We start from the raw sequence: 21952 nt of genomic DNA on the forward strand, positions 1-21952 counted from the left end.
AGTGGTTCAAATCTATTACACAAGATCGTCAAGACCAGAAGTAAGGATGCTCAGGAAAAGCGAGATCTGAGGACAAAATAGGGACTGATTGCCTTACAACGACTCCAATAGAGATACCCGTCATGTAGCTAGATCATGGGACAGATTGCCATGGCCAAACAAGAACTCATCATGGCCGAAAAGGCAATCTATGACATGGAGTTTCATGGAAGCATGGCTCACGAGATTCGAGTAGGGGACAAAACCATGAAGGAATTCTTTTGATCCAAGGGACCGAGGCACGCTAGAACAGTGATGTGACCCTCAACCAAGAGCCTCAGGATGGAATGACCACTGAGGATGGCGAAGAAATGAGGAATATCTCCACAACCTACTATAAGCGACTACTTACCGAAGATGGTATGGCCATAGGGGAAGACACAAGAGAAGATACTATCCTCCAGAGCATACCCCAGAAAGTCACTACGGAAATGAATACATGGCTCACGCGTCCCCTAGCAATCATCGAGATATGGGAGGCCCTCTCCAAGTTGGATGCAAATAGTTGCCCCGGAATCAATGGCATCACCCCCTCCTTCTTCACGAGCCTTTGGGACACTATTAAAGAAGACCTCCTCTAGGCATATGAGGAGATCATCACCTCTGGAAACATGCCAGAGGAATTTGGACCAGCATATCTCTCATCGTTGACTTCCACAATGAACAATTGGAGCCGGTTAGCTTGAATATTCCACCAAAATGTTCATCCATTTTCTTTCACTTGAAGGTCATGAACCTTTCACTCTGGTACCAGTTTGTTGAATATGGGATCGGCCACAACCGATTCTCACTAACAACTGGAAATCAAAGACCAGAAAATGAATACACAAACAAGAGGACATGTTAGGATGTTTACGTGGAAAACCCTGAAAGGGAAAAACCACGAAAGCCCACAGACTCTGAACTGTTACACAATGTATGAGAGGATACAAGGAGACTCACGGGCAACAACCTCAAGCTCGTCTTCGTCGAACAGACGGTTACAACAAAGTTACTTCTAACTCTCTCTCTTCTCTTCGTTACTAAGGCAACTACCAACAACAACTTTGTATCAACAATTATCATAATAAACATCCCTAACTACTTGCCCCAAGTATATTTATGCTCATGTTCAGATATGACTATTTACAAATCTTGCCTCGAGTTGGTGTCGCAGACATGAGGACAGTCATGTCAAGATTCGAACTCTTCACCTCTTGTATGTAGTCAAGTGTTATGTTCTAACTAACACATCCAAATACATGGTCATATTATTCATATCTTAGTAGATTATTAGTGGATTATCTATTCCAAGTTCTAGGAGTTTTTATAAGCTTCCAGAAAGTCCAAAAGCTTCTACATGAAAATGGGTCGATGCATGGAACTACATGTAGAGCCCACAAACATGTATAAATACTTGTAACTTCCTTGGTCCCTTTCAAGGGATTCAACACCAGTCATTGACACATCAATCTAGTATTCTTGTTTAGCCCCATCTTCTCTCCTTGATTTACATCTTTGTCTTTATGCTCTTGTATTGTTCCTAGCATCTTAAGTTCCTCATGTCGTCGCCCCCAACTTCCCAAGTTTCTAGCCTCATCACGTCGAGTTCCACGTTTGTAACCTTATCGGTAGTAGCCCCTTCATCTGTGCTTTGTCATAGTCTAGGGTTGGTGTGTCTATGACAGTTGGCTATCGACTGATTCGGCTTATCTCACAAGTTGCTACTCAATCCACTTCATCCGACTTGTCTTCTTCTCATCCGGAGTGACCAGTATTCCCAACAATTCTCTTGTCAACAAGTCGAGGTTGATATTTGACACTATCAAACAAGGGACTATGAGAGAGTTCACAGGGCCGGCTCGCAACCACAAGGGACTTGTGAGAAAGGTTGCCGTTGGATTGAATTAAGGAGCCATTATCGAATGGGAGTTAGACGAGATTGGATTTAAGGAGATATCTCTCTAATCCAAGAAAAGTCTCATTGGGATGCTATAAAATGGATCTTTAGATCTTTCAGAGGTACAATTTTATGTTTTGGAGATTCTAAACCAAGGTTTTTCATATGCAGACATGCTAGAGGATCTTGATGGGAGAAAATCTACTTCTACTTACCAGTTTACTTTTGTAGCACGGGAGTCGTATCATGGCAATCTAAGTTACAAAAGTGTATTGCTTTGTCTATTGCAAAAGTAGATTCATAAATTGCAACGACTAATGATGGCAAAGAGATGCTTGGATGAAAAGGTTTGTTTCGGAATTAGGTTTGAATCAACTCACTTATGTGATCTTTTGTGATAGCCAAAGCCCAATAGATTTGAGCAAGAACTCGATGTATCATTCTCACGTTGATGTGAGGTATCACTAGAGGTGACACTCAGCAATTGAAGGCCAACTATTACAACTTAAGAAAATTCACATGGATGACAATGTTGTTGACATGTTGACGAAGGCAATCTCTAAAGAAAAGCTTGGGCTATGTGCCAAGCTTGTTGGATTGGATGCAAACTAAGTGGCTCGATGAAATATTCTCTTAAGTGGCTAGATGGGGAAATTGTTAGCATTTCTGGCCACAATATTTGGGTGGGTTGATGGGCCCTAGACACCCAAATGTTATCACTTTTAAATACAACGTGAAAGGGCTCAGCTTTATATGTATTTACACATCTATACACACTTTTTGAAAGTGAGATGAGGGGAAACAAGAATTTATCTGTTGTAGAGAAACTTAGATTCTTGGAGAGCTCACACTCTCATTGGCCTACTCCATCAACGCTTGAACGTCGACATTTCAGACATTGTCGCCTCCGTCACCAACCACATTATGTGAGCCTTTGGTGGTGGTTTTTGTGTCTTATTAGTTGGGTTTAAGTTGTTATAGGAAAATTTACATTCCGCATTTCATAATACTCTAAAATATTTAGAGTAGAGCTTCGGTGTACAAGTTTATAAGTTGATAGTGAATGGTTTCTAGACTAGGTCTTGTGGTTTTTACCTCCTTAAGGGTTTTCCGCATTCAAAATTTTGTGGTGTATCATGCAAGGATTTTGTTGTGTATCTTGTTGTTTTTCTTGAATAATTTGCACAAAATAATCTTTGTCTCATATAAGTGGTCAAGTGCTATCAAGATTCCAATCACATATTGCATATGTTACACCAAACTACAAAATCATCAAGTCTTCTTTGAACAAACAATGCACACTCATCCATACATGTTAGAGCTCTTCCCTTTGTATGTAATCCACACCATTGCTTCAATACAATGTAGCTCACTTTCTCTTTGATGTGGTATGGGACATTGTTAGGACACATATAATGAGACTCATCAACAATGCACATTTTTCCATGATCATGTTCATGCTTCTAAATATTGCACTATTCTAAAATAAACTTCCACCATATTTATCACATTTGAATTGGCTTTCCTCACACTTTCAAGTTGGATATATCCCTCACTTGCAATGTATGCAATCTATTATAACACTCATAATTAGAAAGACATTTGTGCATTCAAAGTCAATAATCAACTCCCAAGCTCATGTTTGCATTCTGAGAATCATAATAGAAATCTTATGTCTATTTATATAAATATAGTATTTATTGCAACAATGTGGTAGTCCAATAATACGTGGATCTACATGTATGAAACCTACATCACTTTGCGAAGATTTAAAGCATCGTCAAGTGTTTATTGGGTTAGATTCTCTTGTTTGCAAGTGGAGGTTGATATTTGAAACCATCAAACAAGGGACCTATGAGAGAGTTCATAGGGCATGCCCGAACATGTTACTAGTGATCACATATTGTAATGTAATGTTTGGCCCCTATAATTTGCATAATTTGGATTAAAGTCAGGGATGCCCATTGTCAAAGGTATACACTACTAGAAGGAACACACATTGAGTATTATTGGTTTGCATGAAAGACACTAATGCACTCTCAACATGTTTCTCTCATCATGGGCATTGATCAATGTCAGCGAAATTAATTTCGTACCACAGGCAAATACCCTAGTCTACAAAGTCCAAAAGATAAGATTAGGACAATATGGGATCCCTCATAATTGTCCATGTACATGACACATGTATGTTTATAGGCATGAACTTGGTTGTTATGTTAATGTTGGAGAAAAAATCATCAGTTTACAAGTGTCCATGAGACATGTATGTTTATAGGCATGAACTTGATTGTCATGTTAATCTTGGAGAAAAAATCATCATGAACTTGATTGTTATGTTAATCTTGGAGAAAAAATCATCATTTACAACTGTCCATGTACTGTGTACATTTATAGGCATGAACTTGGTTGTTATGTTAATGTTGGAGAAAAAATCATCATTTATAGACATATCAAAATGAGGGAGACCAATAAATGGTCCTTTTTTGTTTTTTCCGAGTGGATTTGGATTGGATTAAGGAGCAAGGATCCTCCGAGTGGGAAATAGGCGAGATTGGATTTAAGGAGCCATTGGCGAGTGAGGGAAATAGGAGAGACGATGCACGATCGAAACTCGGGGTGTGTGTTTGAATGGATGGGGGCGGGGTTCCCCCCGAAATGGATAGGGGTAAGTACGTAAGTAGTACATAAGTTAAGTCGTGTGTGGGCAAGGGTGGGCCTTGTTCTCGGAGTTATTCTTGGAATCAATGTGAGTAGTCATTATTGGAATGGAGTGAGTATTCTACTACTTCATGGATGGTGCCCAAGGAGGGCTTCCAAACAGAAGAAGATGGAGGAGGAGCCTGAGGAGGAGCCTGAGGAGCCTGAGTAGCCTGAGGAGGAGCCTGAGGAAGGGTATGGTTGGCATGTGGCCCTGCTGAAGACGGCAGGATATGGTGAATCTGGAATATTTGCGTGGGGAGCAGGAAATAGGTGAAGCCGATCTGCAGCACATCGTGCACGGCCAGGTGCGGGGGCCGCCGCAGAAGAATCGACTCCTTCTCCTCCAATTTTCCTGCTCCTGATCTACTACTCCCATTATCATCATCATCTCCTCCTCCGATGAGAGCAGTGAAGCTGCTCAGATCCTGCGACTCGCAGATGATGAAGGCGTCCCATTGGTACGCCGCCTCCTGCATCACCTCCTCCGCCTTCACCGCCCTCTTGAATTCCTGCACATGCCCGTCGCAGAACACGAGCCGCGCCCTCTCCCTGCCTCCCCCATCTGACCTCCTCCTCCTCCTCACCATTCCGCAGCTCATCATTGAGTTCCCCATTCACCACTGTTTCTTCTGTTACACACTTCCGCTCTGCACTCTCTGATTAAAAGGCTTCGTTAATGACACTTAATCTCTCACTCTTATCACTTAAATCTCACGTTAATGACACTTAATCCCCAAAAACCTTCTTCACTCTAATCTCTTTCTTAATTACAGAATTAGTCGTCAAGCCCAAGAGGCTTAAATACCCCCACCCAAAAAGATAAAAGGCTCCTCTTTTTTTTCTCTTTGTTTCAATCTCTTTTCACAAAAGGAAATATGTATTATATAACAATAAAATAAACCATTAAATAAAAAGATAAGATTTATTATTAAGGCCAATATGCTTTCAACTTTGCCCAACTTTAGATTATTAATGTGTCCACTCAATCATTCTTGAGGATGGATGGATGGATGGATGGATGGATGTTCCCCTCTGTATGTCTTACATAAGTTTGGTCACATGGCCAAACCAAATTCAAACCAATGTGATGGTATTTTCAAGTGTCACATATGATGTAGTTGCCGCATCGACGTCGTCACTATCTTTGTAGGCTGCCCTCCCCTTCATCCAAACCTAGCATATTCGTGTCATACCACCACACATGGGCTTATTCCAATAGTTTTCTATCGTAAATGCTTGTGGATAAAAATATCAATACTATACCCCCCCTTTCCCTAGCTATGGGTTCAAGTAACCCACGTGCTTCTTGATATTATACACCCCCCCACCCCCCACCCCCCAAATATCACGTGATTCCCTTAGCTAAAACTAAAAATGTAGATCCACACCGCAACTTCAAGTTGTGCATGTGCTTCAAAAATTATTTAATATTTCACAAGATTCATTCTTACATAAAACCAATCATTACATTGCAACAAAGATGACGTTAAGAGAAGTTGCATAAATTGATAGTGGGTTGATTAACGATCAAATTAGTTACACTAATGCAAATTACAATATCATCTAATTGCACAAAGAAGTTTCCAATTGTAGTTAACAACTCGATGATTATGGAACTACAATCAACACTAATCACAACTACTTGTTTATTTTATACTAATCACAACGGTAATTTTCAAACGAACTAGAACGAGGATTATTGTAATAAGCACTAGCACAAATATCAATTAGGAATGTCGTTAGTGCATCCCGTCTAATGAATCATTGACTTTGCAAAGCAATGAATTTGCGAAGGATTAAAATATGAAATTGAGCATGTGCACTATATCTAGTTTTTGAGCAAAGTCATCACATGATACTTTTAGAAATATAAAGGGGAAAGACCAATCATGCCCTTAGAGTTAGTAATATACTTGGGGAAACATCCATGTTTTCCTTGATAGTTATCTACATTCGGCAAAGTATTTAAATATGAATTCAAGCATATGGCTACGGTTACTTTTCAACCCATGACATGATATGGTAGTTTTTGGCTTGCAAATATTCATTGACTAATGATACCCATAGTAATACGAAGAGTAGCATCAACATTTTCCGTCATAGTTATCTGCAACAATATATGATCCCTAGAGGCTAAGCATCCAACATGACTTTTTATTTTGGGTTCATATTGACAATGGTGGTAGTTGACCCATTATAACTAGACACGTATCGTTAGACAGGGTAATCAAGTGATAATGAACAATCAAAATAAATAGTAAAAAATGTGGTATCATCATAATGACATATCAAACCCACTCTCTGTTTTGAATGGTGGAAATAAAATCATTGTTAAATGAAAGAAATGTAGTTCTCATATTTGTGAATTGTCAATGATCCAATAATGTTTATTTGTTATGAAACTGTAAATTTGAGTCAATTGCATTGCATTGAATACGGTTATCTCAACATTTGGACCACGTATTGTGTGGTGACATCAACATTGCAAGATACCTATTGCAATTTGTCTGTTTGTATGTATTCTGTGCTGGCTAAGAATTTTATTCAAAATTTTAACCACTAGGTGTGTGTGGATGTATATATGTATCTAGTTTATTTTATAATTTTTTGGTTGCAATGTTTGCTCTCCAACATTATTTTCTAAACGAGTTCAACATTGTATCAAAACTTATTGGAGTTTGCCCATTTAATTCGCAACTTGTAAATCGTTTATGTCACCTATAAGGGAATTTATTATATATAGCAACCCACTTGTTGCATGTGGGGGTTCAAGTTAATCTTGATCATTAGAATCAGACAATGAAGTGCTTCTCTCCACATTGGACTAATCTATAGACAAACCTGTTTATTTGTGGCAACCACTTGAATGAGTAGAGAATCTTGAAGTCCACGACTCTAATCTTCATCGTTATCCTTAAATGCTAAAAACATGCAATATTAAAACCCATTTATGACTTTTTATCTAATGACAAAATATTGAATAGTTCGGAATGCAATTAATTTGTGCGCGAGAAAACCAATTGGATTAGAATAATCCATAGTACGTAATATACTAGAATGCATTGGCAAACATTCTTTTTCATACGAATGCACACGAATGTGTGTGTTATCAAAACATTCTTATGTTTTTTTTTACACTTTTTACCTTATAAATAATAAATAATGAATACAAAAGTATGGTATTTACCATACTTTGAGGGTGTTTATCATGCTCAAATGATTGAGCCATTCTCGAATGCGAATGCACGTATGGTACGTATGGTTCATACTATGGAATAACCCAAAAGGGAATAAGATAAATTGGCTTGATCACGTGCCCCCGAGTTTGTATGCATTCTTGGAAAACATTTAGTCAGTAGACACTCTATCACACTAAGTTCTTTGTTTATTAGATGACCCCCACACAATGGTATTGTATTTGTTCAATACATTGAAATCATAACATACACAAATTTAGCGTTATTATCATAATTTGGGAATGTCATCAAGAAACAAAAACATTAACATTTGGAATTCTAGAAAGGTGTTACACAAACTTTCACACTTCACATGGATGTTGGCCAAAATCCAACATATTAGAACACTTCATGCACATACACATAGTTTCACATAAAAGTCATCAATTGACATTTCTCTTTACAATATACATACAAAGACTAATATATGCATGTAAATACAATAACCATAAAGGCACAAATGACTATTCAAACAACAAAATATCACATGGCATAATGTAATATCAAATTTCAATTACATTGTTCACATTATTGAACTAATACATGACCACATAGTCACAAGTTTAAATAAAAATTTGCACTATGTCAAGGTATAATTATATACCTATATTTCCCATCACACATCTTATATTGTGTGATATCTAATATAGTATTTGAAATGTATGTTTCTAAGTCGTCTACCTTTTTTGTTGTATGTGAAGCTCAAAGGTGATGGTTATGATGTAGATATTGAGCTTTGCATCCTCTATTTCCCATCACACATCTTATGTGGTGTAATATCCAATATAGTATATGAAATATATGTTTCTAAGTTCTTTGTTTTTTTGTTGTGGGTGAAGTTCAAAGGTTGTGATGTAGATAGCGTGCTCTTCATGAATGTAATAGGCATGAGCCTACACATTAGGAGATGTTTCAAGTGCTTCATCTAAGCTTGGAAGTGCATGTTCACATAGTATGGACATGGATCTGCCATTTTTTAAAATTGGAAGTGCATGTTCACATAGTATGGACATGGATCTGCCATTTTATGACGTAGATAATGAGTCCATCATGACAAAGACATGATTATGTAATGTTATAACACACATTATCAATGTGCACAATCGCAACAAACTTCTTGGTCCTGGTCAAGGAATTGGGTGGTTGAGGTCTTAATGTATTTGGTTAATGTAGCCATAAGGATTATTAAGACATGGAGAGATCATAACCTTAGTAGAAAGAAAAGAAAGAAAGAAAGATATAGCAAGGTCTTCTAAGGCTAAATTCGGCCCATGAGACAATTGATTACAACAATGGGATGTGTACCCAATCATCGAAAATAAAAAATAAAAATAGAAACATAAATAGAAGAGTTTTAGTGTGGTACAAAATATGTGATGGGGTGTAACATGTTCTACAAAGGAAAATGCTATATGTTGAGACTATAGGCAATCTAGGCAATTTAGATGGAATCCCAACCATATGTTCTAGGAAGGGTACCTCCCGTTCGACATAGCTAATATAATATTTGTTACTTTCATTTGCGTCCATGTATCGGTTAGTCTCCTATCTGTGAACAATTTTAACACGATACCAAATCTGTAGAGGTTGTGCAAACATATGTATATGATAATTGTAGAAGACAATTATCATATACGTTTTAACATGATACCAAATCTGTAGAGGTTGTGCAAACATATATGATAATTGTTGAAGACAAATTCGAGCAAAGGCGAAGACAATTAAGTGAAGGATTATGGGTGCTAAGACCTATTTTTAAGAAAGTGTAACTGAACCATTAGTTCTTCATATTCATAAATATTGGATTTATTAGAGGGCAAGCCCCTAAATGCAAAAAACTACACATTGTGGAAATATAAAATGATCATCATTTGGTTCCTAGAAGGTTCTACAAATTACAATTGACATTGATATGTAGCTAATGGAAATCCATTTATCTAATTCAAAGAACATAACAATTCTTAACTCTCAGAACCATAGCAAATGTGTATACATGGAATGTCGATGTTGTGTACATCTAGGGTGTCAGTTTCTTAGAGAATCATACAAATCCCTTTGAGATGTGGAATGACACCATGATCCAAAACCTAGCAAATAAGATACATTGTCAAAGAGAATGATGGAAGGGGAGAAAGATGATACGTTTAATACACAACTAATTAACTTCAAGATCAAATGGCTAAGGTAGGTTCATGAATTTCATAGAGGATTTGGTATGATGTTGTGCTCATGCATGACTCTCAAAGTTTGATGACATGGTCCCAACATCGCATAGGGTTGGTGGAGTCCACAAAGTAGTTGAGCATATTGAAGGTGAAATCATGCATTGCCCTCAAAGTTGAATGTCCTAGTCAAAACATTTTCTATTCCTGTGAGAAATCACTCAATTTCCTTCGAAGATTTCTTTGCATCAATTAAATAGAGAGAGAGAGAGAGAGAGAGAGAGAGTTTAAAATGAAGTGGGAGACTAAGCTAAGATAGGAGTTTTAGAGCTTAATACTAATGTAAGCATAAGATAAGGAAATATAAGATAGTTATAAAGAGAAGAGAGAGAAAGAAGGGTGTTGATCCACCCAACCACCCTTTTGAGCAAAGGGATTGAGACCAACTCGAGCCTCGATCAACATTCCATACCACCACCTTGGCATCAAGTCATACCTCGTACTTGCGCACTCACTACCAGAGTTTGATCACCACAAGCTCAGAGTTTCGATGTAGTCTATAATGTGTTAAATGAGGGTAGCTAGGTCGAGTCATATTTATAGCCAGACCTAAGGCCCTTAGGCAAGTTCACACTTAGCCCTTATGGGTTGTCTCAATTCCTTGGATTAAAAGTCATCCTCCCTTCTTTACACTCTCGGTTAACCCTCACATGTTATCCTCGTGTATAACATACTAAGGTATAACTTACCACGGGATACTTTATGGTCATGTTCGTAACATGCCCCCCTCTTTAAAACATTGCACTCTTGCAATGAAAAGTTAGGGAAGTTAGTTTTAAGAGTATGTTCTCGTTCCCATGTAGCATCTTTGATAGACTTATCCATCCATTTAATAACCAGGTATAACTTACCACGGGATACTTTATGATCATGTTTGTAACATGCTCCCCCTCTTTAAAACATTGGACTCTTGCAATGAAAAGTTAGGGAAGTTAGTTTTAATAGTATGTTCTCGTTCCCATGTAGCATCTTTGATAGACTTATCCATCCATTTAATTTTAAATTCTTGGATTATTTTAGAATGCAAATGTTTCATTTTAACATCGAGAATTCTCTCTAATAAATGTGGTTTAGAAGCTAAATCTTCAAAAGTAACCAGAGTTTCAGTTGTAGCTGTATTTTCGCCAGAATCAAGCAATTATTTTAGACAGCTTACATGAAAAATGGGATGGATTTCAACACCATCAAGAAGCATGAGACGATAGGATGATGAACCAACACGTTTAAGGACTATGAAAGGACCACAAAACCGTGGGGCTAACTTAGCACACTTACTCATAGACAATGTCTTAGAATTGTGAGGCACACATAGAAATACATTCTGTCAAGGGTTGAATACACGAGGTTGCCTATTATGGTCTACATAAAAAGCACTCTATCTTGAGCTGTTTTTATATTATCTCATGCAATATGCAACATATCTTGCATATCCCTTAGAAATGTTTACGTACTTTGCAACTCATCATGATGTATATTAACATCAATCAGGGCTAGTGACTGAAAACAATACATCAACATAAAAGGACTATATCTCATCGATGCATGTTTGGAGTTATTATAAGAAAACACCAAAATTGGGAGATAACGTTGTCGTGGAGGATTCCGGCCACTAGGGGAAAGGTTCGGTTGGCGTGTGTGAACATGGGAGGTGCATGTATGCGCATGAACTTGGGCTAATGTACAAACAAATGTAAATATCAAAGTATTAATAAGTATAAGGTAGGATTGTTTAATAGGTACTTTTATGATCCCACAAACTGAGGGGAATGATAGTGTGTGATGGAGGAAATCATGGAGGGAATCTTTGACAAAAGTGGTTGTAATAACAATCTGATGTAACATCGACCCTCCCTCTCCTTGGAGCTATAAAGGGGAGGGAAGGTGTCAGTAGAGGGGATCATTTTTTTTTCAGAGTGGGGAAGAAGCTGCCGGATTGGGAAGCGAAGGGCTGTAGATTTTTCAACTCTATGCAATCGGTTAGGTGGTGTGAGGCCTCTGCTCGCGTAGGAAGCCTGCGTGCTTCTCTGACAGAAGTGGTTGTAATAACAACCTGATGTAACATCGACCCTCCCTCTCCTTGGAGCTATAAAGGGGACAGAAAGTGTTTTGTTGAGGGGGTTGTTTTTTTCCAGAGGGAGGATGGTGTTGCCGGATTGGGAAGTGAAGCGATGTAGATTTTCCAACTCTATGCATTCAGTTAGGCGGAGTGAGGCCTTTGCTCGCGTAGGAAGCCCGTGTGCTCCTGACTAGAGGCTCACCTCTGTGTGCGTGCATGTGCGTGTACACCGAGCTCAAAGCTCTGTTTCCGACCTAAGGCCATCCTTGTAATCTTCTTTGTTTTTAATCGATTATTTGGCATTGTTGTATCTGGGTGCTCTTCTTGAGGTGCTTGTTTGTCTCTCTCTGAGTCGTGTCAATACCCCTAACTTGTCTGTGGTGTTCAGGGAGGTATCGTTTTTCCCTTCTCTATTCTACGCTTTCCTACTTATTCATGAGGGCCCGTGTGCTCAACTTCTAGAATCCAGTGACAATGCCAAATTAGATACAATTCTGCAAGCTTGTGCACTTAGTATCCTGCCTCAGGTAATCAGACCGGATAGACCATTGCCAGCTTAGTAGCCTCTCGTCCTTAGGCTCTTTGGTCAGAGACACCGGTGGTCCCGCTCGAGCCCACCTGCAAGCTGCTGATTTCTGCGACATCTTCGGTGAACCTGATGTGAAAAGGGCAGCAAAGGAGTTTTAAGATGAGAAGGGGTGAACTTGCAGAAGCAATGGCGGCCATTGTAGACTGCCTCGTGAACGTTAGGAACAAGAATAGAGGTAGCAACATATCTCAAGACCAAGTCATTAATGTGAAGCATTGTAATTTGTTTACACATGATTTGACGAAATTTAAGCATTCATTCTAACAGAAAAAGATAGTGTTTAAACTATGATTTGCAAACAATATTCAATGCCCTCTAGGTGTGTGACATAAGTTTCGAGAATCAAGTTATAGTGGTAACAATAAGGTGTTTTAAAAATCACAGGGGTGACATAAAATGTCTTTACCTTATCTCTATTTCAAATATTCATGGCAACTCCCCAAGGCTCAACCATGTTGTCTACCTAGAGGCATTATACGCACATGCAAATACGCGGATGAAATGCAATCATTGTGCCCACAAAAGTGTTTTCGGATCTTTAAATCCCCCAACGGGACCTTGAATTGCACAATGATATAATGCAAGGACAATGCGTATATTTGCCCAAAAATACTGCAAGAAAACAACATTAGAGTATATTGTTATGATTCATTTGTCACAAACGAACTACACATCAATGTAGAAGGGTTGTCAAATACATGCTTAAGGTTCAAAAAAGTTCCTTGATTTGACTTCCTAGAATCACATGGGAAGTGAGCAAAAATATCCAAAAGACACATAACAACAAAATTGTGTGTTCTAGTTGGATACAATATATGGGAAAATGGTTTGGAAGATGGAATGCAACACACTTGCTTCATGATGCACCACTAGATCCCTTTGTAAATGAGACATTTTCCAATGTCAATGTATCATGACATGGGAAAAATGTGTAGGCCCACGCTTCACACATTATACTACATATATTGCACCTTACTACATATTAAGAATCAAGCTCAACCTAGTGCAATGTGTGAACACACCCTTTGAGAATCTACATGATCACTCAAAGGTCAAGAGTCACACCACTACTCTCTACATTAACTATGTGTCATAGAATCATATTCTATGACACATAACTAATGAGTTCCATATTTCCCATGACTATGAGTCTTCACATTCCCGAAGAGAGAGTAGTTTTTGTAGCGAGTTAATGACGAGAGAGGGTGACCTTATATAAAGCACCCTCCTCCTACTTCATAAAAGGTCGGTTATGACTCCTTGTAATGCTACATTTTTGTATCTCATATTCTCCTTGTGAATATACATCTTAATCTTCTTGAGTATTTCATTTCTCTAGCTTATCTATCTTGTGTTTTTCTTCTCTCATCTTTTTCCCCTCACACATACACACACATAACACACATCTCTTCTGCTACACAAGAATCATATCAGATTCTTTACACTACAAAACCATATTCATTGTCGAACGGGGAAACTGGTCACGTCAAATAACTATTAGAGTTCATCTTGTTATTTTTCATCCGAACTATTGCTTCCATGTGACTTAGCTCACACACATTACGATGTGAGATACGACATTACGACATAGTTGATGAGAGTGGTCAACTATGCACACTTTGCCCGGAACCAGTTCGGGAATCTAAGTATTAGTCTTTGATACAATGCTCTATCTTTGGTCTCATTTGACTATGCTTTCCACACATCTTCGACCAAACCCAATACTTGCATGAATTTCTCTCACAGTCACAATATGCACTTTCAATAACAACATTAGTTAGTAAGGTTCTTGAACATTGAGAGACGCTACTCACTTTCATATGTAATACATGAATTGTAATATTTTTGGTCTCATAGGTCATATTTGACCTTCGAAGATGATAATTAAGAATATTATATTAAGTAATGACCGATTCAGACACATGTACCGATCCGGAGCCGCACCGTTTTGAATCCTAACCGGAGTATGTATGCACCGTTTTAGATCCTTGTCGGCTACCTATATAAGGAGTCCGGATTGTATGTATTAGAGAGCGAGTAATATAATCTTGTGTTGTCTATCTTCTGTACTTATCATCCGCACTTTTAACTTATAATCTTACGCGTGTTAATTCATTGCCGGATATTGTATATGTGTATCGGATATGTGACCAGACCATTTATGATTATCTATGTATCAATCCATCTTTCCAACCACACCTTTGGAGAGTATTCCGGAAAGGGAATACCTTGTGCTTGTGACTACAACTAGTCCAGGACAAACACAATTTTGGCGACCACGATTTCTGCATAGAGCAGTGAACGACAGAGGATGGATGTTGTCTAGATAGATAAACGACCCAGTAACCGAAAGAGCAAGGAGACTTGCCAACAGTCTACGGAGACGGGAAGCGCACCAATAGGCAGATGAGGCGATTCGACAGGATCGGTCCTTTCCAAGAACGCTTTGGAGGATCGCGGAAGAAACAATCTGGATATAGAATCAACGTCGCTCGGACGATGAAAGCAATCTAACAGAACTTGTCGATGCCGAAGCCATCTTGCAAACATTAGCAGCCAAGGTAAGGGATTGGGCGCCTTTTTGGCACTTGAATCGGACTCAGATAGCGATACAAACGACGAGCGGAGTGTCCAGTGTAACTACCGCTCTAGTCACAGCATTCCGAAGGAGGAGGTGGTGTTAGAGCGAATGCCAACATCAGAATTGGCGGTCCAGACACCAACACAACTAGCTGAATCGAAGATACCAACACAATCAGTGGAATCAAAGACCAAGGCACCAACACCACTGGTAAAGGAAGCTATCTCGGAGCAGATATTGTCGACCACGACAGTACGGGCCGACGAAGAGGACACAATGTCATATCCTTAACCTAGGTACAATGATGAGCCGGACATCAAGGCACACATCCGTGCATTCCTGACGACATGGCAGGCAAACTACGTCTTGCAGCGACTATTCGAAACCGATGGAAAAATCAAAGATTGCCGAATTCGGGTTATCACTGGAAAGACAGGCTACGAGATGGTATTCTCAACACAACCCAGGGGATTTCGCCACATTCCATGACTTGAGGGACAAGTTCATGCGGTTGTTCCACCGACATGTCGCCTAGAGAGAACTAACCGGTTGGTTTTACGCAACTTATCAAGAGGCCAATGAGACGGTGTCGTAGTTTATTATAGGATTCCGGAACCTGCAAAGACAGCTGATGCAATCACCACCGAAGGATGAAGTAAAGGAAATATTTTTGACGGTGCTATGGGAGCCACTCCGAACAATGCTGGCAATCCTAGATTTTAGGACAAGCACCATCGACCAAATAATTGACAGAGTATTTGACATGGATCGGGCCCAAAACAACAATAACATGTTGATGGGGGAATTACAAAGAGCATTGCCCAAGGAGGAGGACCCGCGGTTTCGTTAGGCAATATAATGCACAACTTGCTTGAACCCAAGCCATTCAAGCCTGGAATGCACAATGAGAACGCATTGTGCGTTATGCCACTCAAGGGCACATACGATAGACCAGTGTGAGTATAACTTGTTAAATCGGCAAGCAACAGTAGTACGCCAAATAGAGCCCTGCGATGAACGACGACTGGAAGAAGAGTGGTTCTGGCGAGATGAGCAATATGGATCAGATGAAAGATTCCAATATGAGGACAACTGAAGGAGAGACGATTACCCACGACATAGATACGATCGGGAGTACTCTCTAGACTATGATCGACACAGAGGAACGGAACGAAGATATTAGGACTATTGTTCTTCTAATGACAAATGACAGTCGACAGCCGATAGACACAATGGATCAAAAACCTCATTTCCGAGAACGTTCTATCAAGATGATTGTGGATGGAGATATGGTGTTTTTCGACAATGATTCCTTAATTAGAACTTAGTGTAACATAGGTTACTTAGAGATCACTTAATAGACTTAGAACGTAACTATTGATCGCTTGTTGGTTGTAATTATAAATGTGTGTAACAGAGACTAAATTCGAACATCTGACATGGTAAATAGATATGAGAATAAATAAAACAGTCGACATAGCGGATACTCTAACTACCAAAAATTATATTAAAACCTATAAAGAATCGTGAGTGGCATAGGTGATTCTATGCAACGGAAGTGAACTGTGTGTGTATCTAAGAGAAGCTGAGAGAGAGAGAGAGAGCTTGAGCAAGAAGTTCTATATTAGTGAAAAGATAAATTACATCCAACAATAACTAGGTTACAAAGATTTGGTTTAAATACCAACTATTCTAGGGCAAGTGGCCTTTTTACTAATTACAAAACTAGTGTAAGTATGATGTCCATTGGCTAGTGTGAACACTGTCTCTAAGGGAAGTTGAGTTCAATTCTCAACAAGCCCCTTCAAACACAACTTACGGATGTCGAAAAGTTGGTTCAGTTCGATCCTTGAAAATCTTCGATTTGGTTGAATCGTTTTCGGAAGGTCAGTCGGCACGACTTTGACTGATCAGGTGTTGCATGCTCCTTGTTTGGCTCGATTATCATCATATTTCAACTCCTCTAGTGGGCATCGATCGGATGTACAACTGCTGATGTTTTTCGGTATCCTGTTTTTTGGTGTTCCCCCTCAAGCGTAGCTAGTCTGTGATCGAGAGACCAAGGTTCGTTGCGAACTGTCGCAGCTTGTCGATACCCAAGGCTTTTGTGAAGATGTCGACCACCTGAAGATTCATAGTGATGTGTTGTAAATCGACATCTCTAGCCTGAGCGCGATATCGGATGAAGTGATAGTGCACTTTGATATGCTTGGTTCGCTCGTCGAACATGGGGTTCCGAGCCAGGTAGATACTACTCATGTTGTCATAGTAGAGGAGAATCGAATCTTTGATGGGAACGCCCAGATCCATCCATATACGCTTTAGACAGATGACCTCGCATGCGGCGACTGTTGCGCCCTTGTATTTGGCCTCTGTGCTCAATAGTGCAACTGGTGGCTGCTTCTTACTACTCTAGAAGATTGTGCCGCTACCGAGAGAGAAGACGAATCCTGAAGTTGATCGTCGATCGGCCTTATAGCCGGTTCAGTCCCCATCTGTGTACCTTTGAGCCGAATGATTGTGTCGACCTTATACATGATGTCGTACTCGATTGTCCCACGAACGTTCTTGAGTACTCTCTTAGCACAATCAAGATGTATGTCCTGAGGTTTCTGCATAAACTGGCTAAGTAGATCGACCGAATAACTGAGATATGGTCGGGTAATGGTTAGATAGATTAAGCTACCGATCAGTTGACGATACTGAGTCGGCTCACAATCTTTTGTTCCCGAATTGACATCAAGCTTGAGATTTCGATCGAGAGGGGTCAACACAGGTTTGCACTCAATCATCCTGAACTTGTAGAGTAAGTTGAGAATGTAGTGCCATTGAGAGATCAATATCCCAAGTGGTGTCCGAATTACTTCGATACCGAGGAAGTAATGGAGCTCGTGCATATCTTTCATTTCAAATCTGTCGGATAGTAGTGATTTTCCCTTGGTAATGTCAGCTAGATCCTTTCCTCTGATGACGAGATCATCCACGTACAAGATGATGACAATTGGGTTGGTGGACTCGTTTTTTATGTATAGGGAGTTGTCTAATTTCGACATTCGGAAGCTGATTTGATGAAGATACTAGGTGATCTTCGAATTCCAAGCACGCGGTGCTTGCTTGAGTCCATACAACGGCTTCTTGAGTCGACAAAATGCTTTCAGGTGTTTTCTCGATTTGAACCCGAGTAGTTGAATCATGAAGACCTCTTCTTCTAATTTAGATCTTAGTGAGCGTAGCTGTTGTCCGCCGGAATAGTAACTGACGGCCAAAAGCGTAGGAATAAGAAACTATATAAGAGCATAACGCATGTAACGGTTCACGCAGGAAACGTGAACGGCTAATTAGACCCTGCATATATAAAGGGCAGGAAACCTCTTATGGAGGTGCGTGTAATTTTTGGAAATGTAAAGAACGCCTGATAATAGAATTCTATCTTCTCTGAATTTTTGTGTATAGCTGCAGCTAATTCAGTGTCGGTGTCTCGGATACTTAAGCATAGTAGTACGTAAGTGTAACCTGTGATAGGGATTCGGTTGTAGTCGTCTTCCCTTTTACGGCGAAGGAATTACAGAGGTTCTCCCCTTACACATTACGCTTAAACCGTGTTCTCACCTTGGGGTCTAGGTCGAAGGACTAACCACGGACCGTGTTCCTAAACGGCAACACTTTTGGCACGCTTGGTGATCTGTGTTTCCTCATAGACGAGCAACAATGAATGGATGTTTAGCCGCAGACGGCCCAGAGAACCAACAAGACAAGACCGGCCAATAACAAGGTCCGTCACACGCTAGGCAGAAGAACGTGCCCGACAAAAGTCGCGCATCAGCGACCTCAGTACTATCTGCCGGGAGTACAAAGGGGATTTTTTGCTCCCCAAATACCTCGACGAGACGCGGGGACCACGCTCACCGCAGCCACCCTGTGACCGTTTCCGATCCTCCGTAGCTCCCACTATGGCCTTTGCCTACCCCCGCTTTAACGACGAAACCGACGCCACAACTCATATTCGCATGTTCTTGAATGTTTGGAATGCGAACCACATGGCGCAAAATCTCTCCGAGACGGTGGCACACCAGTCGAAAATGACGGAGTTCGGATTAACATTAGATGGGTGTGCGGCGTTTTGGCATTCACAGATGGACTTACCAGCCATAACAACCTTCGATCAGCTGCAGTCCGCTTTCTTGCGATTCTTCCATCGGAGGGTTCCACAACGCGAGATTCTCGGGCAGTTTTATACAATTAAGCAACTACCGACCGAGACAATAGCATACTTCAGCTTACGTTTCCAAAATTTATGACGGAAACTGGAACGAAGCCCCGCGGAGGAGGAGGGTCGGGAGACATTTCTGGCAGCGTTACGTCGGCCCATCCGGGCAACGCTCAACAACAATAGCGTGAAAGGGGAAACAACGGATATGGTGATTGAACGAGCGTTACAGCTCGAATTGGATGACGAGGAGGAGAGGTTTTCGATGTCATCCTTACGACAAGCGTTACCTCAGGATGAGGAACGCCAATTTCGTCAAGCAATCCAGTGCACGATTTGCTTGAACTCGGGGCATTCCACGGTGGAGTGCAATATGCAAATCCACTGCCCTATCTGCCACTCGAAGGTTCACACAGTCGACCAATGCGAGTACAATATGTTAAACAGAACCACTCCCGCGGTCCGCAGCATGGACACACAACGTCAACTACACCGGGCGGAACAAAGGCGGCAAGAAGACCGACCCTGGTATAAGGATCGCAACCCGCGGGAGGACCGGTACAACCGGAATCGTCGGAATCACAACGAGTCTGAGGAGGACGAGGAGTATCGTGGACATCCGAGTTACGCCAAAGGGGGACGACGATACGAACATCAACGCCCGACAAACAAACGGGGCGGCTTCAATGGCTATCGGGGTAAGCCTCGGCAATATAGGGATCACCGGCGTTACGACGAAAGCTCGGGGGATGAGCGGCACCAGGAACAACGACAGGACCAACAGTAGCCACCGCGTACGTTCCGACAAACGAGGCCGGACTGCGAAGAGCGAGTCGCACCCGGAGAGCGGCACACACCACCCGGGGTTGAGAAGGGAGAATCAAGCATCCATTGTTTTATTTGTCAGCAACCCGGACACTATGCCACGCAATGCCCAGCACGCAAGGGAAAGGGGCCCGCCGTCAATACGATTACGGCGGAGGTGCAACAAGTCACAACACGCCAACAAATAAAAATGGCGGATTGGGCTGCGCAGGACGAGGTACGACGACAAGCCCAAGCTTGGGTGGAAAAAGCAAACACGACCAATACAGAACGTATGCGACAGGAGTCCGCGAACACAATGGAGCGAACACAGAATGAAAGACCGGGGCCGGACCCCATTTGGCAGGTGTTAGCAGGCTGTGAAATCACGTTAACTATGGAAAAACTACTACAGCTAGTTCCACGTTTCCGCCAGACCATGGAAGCACAGGTGGCGGGCATACCCGGGGCGAGCGTTGCCACAAACCTGACAGACGTCAACGATGAACCACCGGTGGTGGATCCTCACAACCCGGCTATTACAGTAATATTGCACGGAAAGGAAGTTCCTGGATGCATAATCGATGGCGGCTCAGGCATCAATGTGATTAGCGCGAAAACTTGCGAACAGTTAGGCATTTCTGAATGGGAGGCGTGTCCATTCTGGCTCCCCATGGTAGATACCCGCTCAGTGCGACCATTGGGGTTAATTCGCAAAATAGGCATCATCGTGGGCGGACACCGCTTCGACATATCGGCGGTCGTCCTCGCTTTGGACGCCCCAGGAGCGTACCCAGTGCTTCTAGGCAGACCATGGCTTCGGACAACAAATATCAAGCAGAGCTGGCAACACGAGTGTATCAGTTTCCGGCATGGACGCACCAATGTTCGCGTACCTACGAAAGGCAACACGCCACAACCTAAGGGTATAACACCGTTATACGCGGAAGACATAAATATGTTGGTTGGGGTGGAGGATGCCGAATTGGAAGCGTACCTTGACGAACATCCTCGGATTATTCCGCTGTTCGAAATAGATGTCATCGCAATTGCGGCAGAATATACTACGGCCACTGTTCCGCACGAAGAGCCGTACGAACCAAACCCAAAGTCCATATTGGAACTCAGCAGAGCACGGGCGGCATTCGAAAGGGAAATGGAGATTTCACGACGAGTCACCGCTTCCGCTCTCGACGAAGTGAATGTGGGTACGGAATCAGAGCCCCGGTTCCTCTCCATCGCAAAGGAATTAAGGCCGAACCAGAGAATCACAATGATTGCACTACTCACGGAATATAAAGATGTGTTCGCTTGGGCTCACGAGGACATGAAGGGGTTAGATCCCAAGTTCTATTAGCATAAGATCAATTTAGCAACTGACGCGAAACCTGTCCAGCAGCGCCGCTACCGCATGAACCCCAATTACGCGACCCGCATGAAAGAAGAAATTGACAAGCTGCTGAGGGCGGGGTTCATACGGCCAGTTAAACAAGCAACATGGCTAAGCCCGATAGTGGTTGTCCCAAAGAAAAACGGCAAAATACGAGTATGCGTAGATTACCGAAAATTAAACGTCGTAACCATTACGGACGCATTTCCCTTACCCTTCACCGATAGCGTGCTAGACGCCGTCGCAGGC

The 21952-nt window shown here is 41.3% G+C and overlaps 1 long non-coding RNA gene across 1 annotated transcript; it reads left to right on the top strand.

The window, feature by feature from the left end:
- Positions 1-1217: 1217 nt before the first annotated feature.
- LOC147857824 (uncharacterized) lies at positions 1218-1512 on the top strand. The gene is made up of 2 exons (XR_015530418.1): positions 1218-1256; positions 1360-1512. It is a non-coding gene; the product is annotated as an uncharacterized LOC147857824 (long non-coding RNA).
- The last annotated feature ends 20440 nt before the right edge of the window (positions 1513-21952 follow it).

Source organism: Azolla caroliniana, unplaced genomic scaffold, assembly GCF_043228905.1.
Source record: "Azolla caroliniana isolate FFs.n. ecotype wild unplaced genomic scaffold, voAzoCaro1.0.p SCAF_11, whole genome shotgun sequence".
NCBI lineage: Eukaryota > Viridiplantae > Streptophyta > Polypodiopsida > Salviniales > Salviniaceae > Azolla > Azolla caroliniana.